Here is a 7,213-nt window from a genome sequence, read left to right on the forward strand (position 1 = left end):
TATATCCCACGGATTTGCCGGGATTCTTATGAATTTCCGACCGACCCCGCCATTTTGTCGCGGCCTCACCGTCCCATTCCCTCGAATAGGGGTGAGAGGGTGGCAGTGGGGAAGTCGATTATGTGCGGTGGATATTTCACGCTGGGGGTGGAAATGGAAATACTTTGCTCCTGTTCTTTCTCCTCTTTTTTCCTTCTTTTCGTTCGATCGTGTTTTGAGTCCATCTGGAAGAATTTAGCAATCGATAAATAGAGATTTTTAGATTTCGGTAGGTTTGTGTTTCCGAAAAACACGAGAATTGGATTTCGTCGAACGGAAGAGAGAGTGATTGATTATTATAATGAAATATAATGGTGTATTTGTCCGTCTTGTAAAAAATTTATCCCTCTTTCTAATTCTACTCTCAATAGTATTAACTTTATGCAACGTTGAAAATGTTCTAATAAAAATTGAATGGTCTCGAGAGTGGCACGTATTGATATTGTTTAATCATTTGTACATATAAATTAATACTCTTTTATAGGAAATATAGCGCGATTAGCGCATTAAAAATTTATCTACTTCGCGTTCTTTATTCGATCACATATATAAAAATATAACAACCTTTTATAACGTACCTTTTTTCCAGATCATTCAATTTTTATTTGAAGTTTTTTTTTTTCAAATTTGGATCGATAACGATAATGCGGATCGAGATGATAACGAAATCTCGTAGAGAAAACTTTTAGTTACATTCTTGTTTATTGAATATAATTAATACAACGCTTCGCGATTCCGTCGATATTTCCGCAAGATTTGACACGAATGGAGAATCTCTTCTTTCGCAATAAATATCTCTTAAAATCCTCCACTCCCTTCTCCTCGGCCAAATCTCTCGTTCTCGTGATAAAATTTTTTTCATCAAAGGGTATCGGAACAAGAAGAAAATCCTTCTTTCAAAATTTCGAAAAGAAATTTCAACGACGAGAAATCTTCTCGAAAGTGACGAGATCTTCAGAGAATGGAGGCTATTCTTTCTCCGAATAGGCCGATAGATAATATACAAAAACTTGTCTTGAAAGAGGACGAGTCATTTCACGAAGCCGCTCAAAGATTAAGCAGAAACAACATCTCGTATCGAAATCACAATACCTTCTCTGATCCAACGCATCAGACAGCCAACCGTTCAAAACCGTTCTCCATTGAAACTCAATCGCGGCTCGGTCGCGCGCGAAACTCCACCTTTTCACGCGAATTATTTGTCTGTTACCGGGAAGGTGGGGTTCTTCAATCGTGGAAGAACAGAAACACGAACCTTCTCCCCCTCCCCCCCCTCGAAACAGAGTTTTCCTTTCCTCGTGGCATCGATCGCGCCACCGATGAGGAAGGCTAATTGCACGTGAAAACGGCGCGCCTTTAATGCTCTCTCACTTTGCCAATCTGCCCGTATATACGCGCGTATATATTCTCTCTCTCTCTCTTTCTCTCCTCTGTGTACGCTCGCACGCGTGTACAAGCGTGTTGCACTAGTGATGGGATCAAGTCAAATCCGTACTTGTTAATTCAAGCCAAATTGAACGGCCCAATGACGAATGTTGTATCGACAAGTGGCACGAAGTATTGGTGAAAAGTATTCTTCTGATTTTCAAACTTTAAAATAGGATGGAAATAGAAATTTTAGATCGAGAAGAAAGTAGGGGAGTAGTGTTGAAAATTTCATCGAAATATTCGATTCCCACGAAGAAAAGTTTTAAAAATTTAGAAGTCGTATTATTAGTTTGTTCATTGGCGACTACCTTTCTCGACGCTTCCTTCATTTGAAACTTTTCATCGCTTCCAAACTTATTAACCTCTACAATTAGCAACTATTTCTTAGTAACTATCCCTATTTATAAAACTTTCCAATATAATAAATTGTTTCAAAATTTCCTCTCCCAATTCACGTCGTTGCGTCGTTCATCCCCCCCAAAATAATTAATTTACGGAAATTAAACCACTTTTATCTTGTCGTGCATTTATCAAAATCGTAAATCAAGGGGATCGAACGAGCGTATGGAAAACCTGAACGCGACACGCTCGCTCCCATCGCTACACACCACTGCGCCAATTCGAACCGGCCGATTCATTAATACGGTCCTCGGGAGACCCGCGGGGGTCTCCGCGAGCCCGCTAAAACCGACCTCATTAGGAGGCACGCCAAACGCATTTGTCGCCCCCCCGCGCCCCGCGTGATTTTTCCGCGATACCACAGCGCTCGCTCGCCTCTTGTTATGCAACTCTATACGCTTTCCCGTTGTCCCGTTTCATTCTTTTATTATCGGAGACATCGCCTATTCACCGCGGTATCGCGCGGAACGAGAAAATTCTCGGTATAATAGAAACTTTTTCAATGATAAAGAAAAGAATGGCGGGGCCAATTTGCGACTAAGGAGCGAGAACGGTGGACGGAGGCGACGGCGAGGTGGGGAGGGAGGAGGGAGGGGGGATAGGTCGGGGAGAGGGAGTGGCGGAGGGGAAAAAGGAAACGGGGCGCGTCTCAAACGGACGCATTAGAATAAAGCGGAAGATTAAAGTTAACGCGTTCCGTCGGCCGCTCTGTCGTCGGCTGGTCGGAATGAATGGCTCGATAGAGGTGATCATTAAGGCGCTCTTCAACGGTGGCGCTTCCTCAACGTCTATCGAACGAATATGATGGTGGGAGGGGGGAGGGGCTTAGTGTTTTCTAGTTTTCCAGTTTCGAAAAAGGGTTTGTTGTCGTTTGAGAGAAGACTTTTTTTTTTTTTTTAGAGTTTTCGATGAGGAAAATTTTGATCGAGGCTTGTTTATCGAGCGATTTTAATCTCGTAATTGGATAAGGCGAGGTGGATGATAGATGCGATGGAGATATGGTTTGGTACGTAAAATTAAATTGGAAGGGAAGAAAAGTTATATACAATATATCATTATTTGCAACAATTTTGCGATTACAAAAATGGGTATTAACGATTAACAATTTACTGATTACATTAATTGATGAGAGATTTGAGTTAGGTGGGATACGTATTCTAATTTTGGGCACGGTTTAAACGTTTCTCGAAACGTTTTGCGCTGAAAAATTTTAACATTTTTCTCTCATCGATTTCTCCCCCCTTTTCCCTTTTTTTCTTGATGTTGTTTACAACATCACCGTTTTCGCGGTTTTTTTTTATTTTTACTCGTTTCAAAGGGATGGCATTACAACGACGCTTTTTCGGGGAATTTTAAAGGGGAGTAATTTATCGACGAGAAACGCGAATAAATCATGACAGTCGCGCGGAAAGTTCGCGGAAAATTTATTCCTGTGACAAACGTTCGAAATTTAACGCCCTGCGAAAAATTTCTCTTTGGAAGGATATCTCTCTGTTTGAAGATATCGAAAGAATGGTATCTAACGCCACGAAGTTGTAAATTTTGTAAATTCCTTCCTTGCGGAAGGACTCAGTGGATAAGCTCGAGATACTTGATGTTTTTGATGGATTATTGAGTAAGGATAAGAATCCTTGTTCTATAGAGTAGTTATCATGAGAGTAAATTCATCCTTTGATGGCAGCACCAATAGAAAAATATATATGGGTAGATTTAGTATCTCATACATTTCTTATCTCTTTACCATTTTGGTATCATTTTCAACGTTACCGATTTAATTCGGAATGAGATACAATATCCGTAATTCAAAAATATTATGTTTTTAGATTGTAAAACTGAAAACAAATAATATATTTTTTATTGAAAATTTTCTATATAATTTTTTTTGAAAATAAAGACACATTGAAATTTTGTAAGATAAATTGTAATTCGCGTATATTTTATATGCCAAGTAGAGGCATATGATAAAAATTTGAAAATCAGCCATCTTCGGAGTACCGTAAATGAAACAAAGAAGGTAAAAATAATAAAAGCGAATAATAAAAGAAGGATAAAGATACGTAAGAATTAATCATCAGTACCATCTTTGAAATATTGAAAATGTAAATTTAAGTAGGTAAGTTACGATAGAATTAAAGATAAAATAGGACAGATAAGGATAAAGGAGGATAGGAATTAAAAATAAGCGCCATCTCTTCATTATTTTTAGAGATATTCTTGAAAACGGAAGATGGCACAAATTTATAATTCTACAATTCTATCTTGTTTTCGAAAAGATATCTTTTGTACTCAAGAGATGATGCTGATAATCAATTCTTATTGTATCCTTTTATCTATTTTTTTCCTACTATAAATTGTCTCTATTTATATTAAATTCATTTGCGAGACTGTAAAGATGAAACTGAATTCTACATTTTGATATTATCTATATCTTTTTTTCACTATTTGTTTTTCTTGTTATTTTTGCAAAATTATATTTCAACACATGACTCCTCTATCTAATTAACTTTATTGATGTTTTCTGCTTAATTTAATATTTAAAAATCTTAATTCCACTTCATTTAATTATTATATGTTGTATATAAGTATTATAGACATTATAAATATTTATTTTTGTATATTTAAATATTCAGGAATTCCATATATTCATTTAAATATTTTACATATAATTTCTTATGTGTTGTAAAAAAATATAATGTTTTAAATTCTGAATGTATTTTCACTTTATATTAAGTAAAGATAAATTGATAAGAGATCGTTCGAGAAATTTTTCAAGGAATTTTGCCAGAATTCTTCATGACGAACGAAATTATTCATTTCTTACACATTTATTTTTTATAATGAAAGCTATCATTTTTTGAGATTTTAACCAATTTTTGTTAATTTTTGAAGAATTCAAGAATATAGTGATCATTATATTTATATTATATGGAATATCTCATTTGTTTTTAATAATATCAAAAAATATTTTAGATAAAAATTAAATGGTTTCGAAAGAAACACATTTCTTTATTATTAATTTTTTCATTTCTTGATACCGTGGAGAATTTATGAAAGTCAATAACAATTTTTTAAATACAATTATATATTTTTTAAAATTCTTAGATACATTTCAGCGTTTTCTATAAAAAAGTATTAAAGTCTATATAGTAAGAAATTTATAATTTAGAAGATAATTAAATTTATTTAAATATCTTTTAAATTAATAATTTTTCGCTATAATTGGCTTTTTTTTATAGAGAATACCGAATTGTATTTATTAGTGTATTAAAAAATTGGATTTTGTATTAGGAGAACATAAGATGATAGGAGGTCGATCGAGAAATTTTTCCAAGAATTTTGCCAATTCTTGGAAGTGACGTCAAATTCTTGAAAATTTCAAAATTCTTGGAAGTGACGTCAAATTCTTGAAAATTTCAAAATTCTTGGAAACGACGTCAAATTCCTAGAATTTTCGAAATTCTTAGACGAACGAAATTTTGCTCAATTTTTCCACTTTATATTAGGAGAACATAAGTTGATAGGAGGTTGTTAATATTTTGCAAAGTAATAATTTTTTTCTAATTTTTATTTGAAATCATTTAATTTTTATTTGAAACTTTTTATTATAGATAAAAGTATAGTAGAATTATCAAATATTAATATTAAGTAAGATCTTATATATAAAATATATAAGTTATACTCTAAAAATATAATATAATTTAGGAATCGATATTTCAGAACACAAAGTTTCTTAAAATATCGTGTCCATTTTCTACCTTATCTGTAGCTGCTAATTTCACATTTCTTATCGATAATCAAATACCATTTGTTGGTAATAATCGTCTATCTACAAAAAGAATATTCTTCTTTATCTACCGACAATAAGAGAAGAGAATTTTATTTCCAACGCAAGATATCAAATTTGTTTTCTTTTTAAACTTATCATTTGCAGCAAAATTTGTTTCCAATATTATCTTGTATAACATTCTTATTTGCACAAACTATCATACTAATCTATCTCTATCCTAATCATTCATCGTATTTCACCAATAATCGAAACAGTAAAAACACAGACAATGTCCTAATCATTATACGTTATATTATATAAAAAACTCTATTTAGTACAAACAAATATTTCTAAATTCTCCAGATATATCCAAAAAAAATCCAACTGCAATAAAAAATCATCGAGTCCATATAAAAAATCCACGATTATATTAACCGTTGACCACATCGCCAAGAATCGCCATATCGTTACGCAAACTTTTCTTAACCAGAAAGCACGTCACGCTCGATTGAAACCCCCTCGACTGCGAGAACAACCCGGGCATAATTCCGTCCGAGTTCGAGTAAGAAAACTAGGAGATCGAGAGCCCAGGAGAGGATTCTCCAGAATCTTCTCCCTCCACCAATTCTTCCATCCCTTTCTCAATCTTTCGTTCAACGGTATATTCGAAAGGGTTCTCCTCTCGGTGTAAAGCCGAGAATCCCCGATATAAATGTCAAGTTCGCCTTTCGGCTTTGCCACTCGAGTCTCTCTCTCTCTCTCTCCTCTCTCCTCTACGCGCATTTCTCTTTCGTCACCGAGGGTGGTTTCGGCTCTCGTTGCCCTTGACGTGCCTCCCTCACCCCCTTCCTGTCGTTACCTACCCCCGAATATTTTCTCCATCTCCTTCATCTCCTCGCTTCTTCCAGAATCCTCGCCCCCTCTCGAGTACACGCTTACATTTTACTTCCCTCTCCTGGTTGTGAAGCCAACCAACCCTCCACGTCCTTTCTTTTTCCTCCGTTCTTGCTTCTCCTACGTTTATCCTCCTCCACTTTTGTTTGTCCCCTTTCTTGCTCCACGAGCCGAGGGGTTCACGTCGTCGAAACAACAAACAGAGCGAGGAAGAGAGGGGGAGGGCAGGAGGGAGGGAGGACTACGTAGTAATCGTAGCGATCTTCGCCCAGCAAGTGAGAAAGGCAATTTGGGCGAACCGCACACCACCACCACCACAGAGGGAGAGGGAGAAGGTCCGGTGGATAACGAACGGCCCGCTGGGAGGTAATTAACGGTGTTTTCCAACCCCCGGAGTAATGCTCGTCGTTACGACGGTTACGACTGCTCGTCGGAGGAGGCAGAGCCGGGGAAATCGGCAGGGGCGAGCTTTCTTCGACCGCGGCGAAGGTGAGGAACTCGTCTGGCCTTCCGGCCGAATGTTGGATGAGTCTGGACGAAGACTGAGGAGGGATGAAAGGGAATTTCTTTTTTTTTTCGTTGAGATTAAGTGGTTAACATTGGAGCGGAGTGGACTCCTCTCGAGAGAAAGGGAGAGAACGTGGAGGAATGTGGCTGATGGAACTTTTTTATTTATTTACGATGTAA

Source organism: Apis cerana, linkage group LG15, assembly GCF_029169275.1.
Source record: "Apis cerana isolate GH-2021 linkage group LG15, AcerK_1.0, whole genome shotgun sequence".
In the NCBI taxonomy this organism is placed as follows: Eukaryota; Metazoa; Arthropoda; class Insecta; order Hymenoptera; family Apidae; genus Apis; species Apis cerana.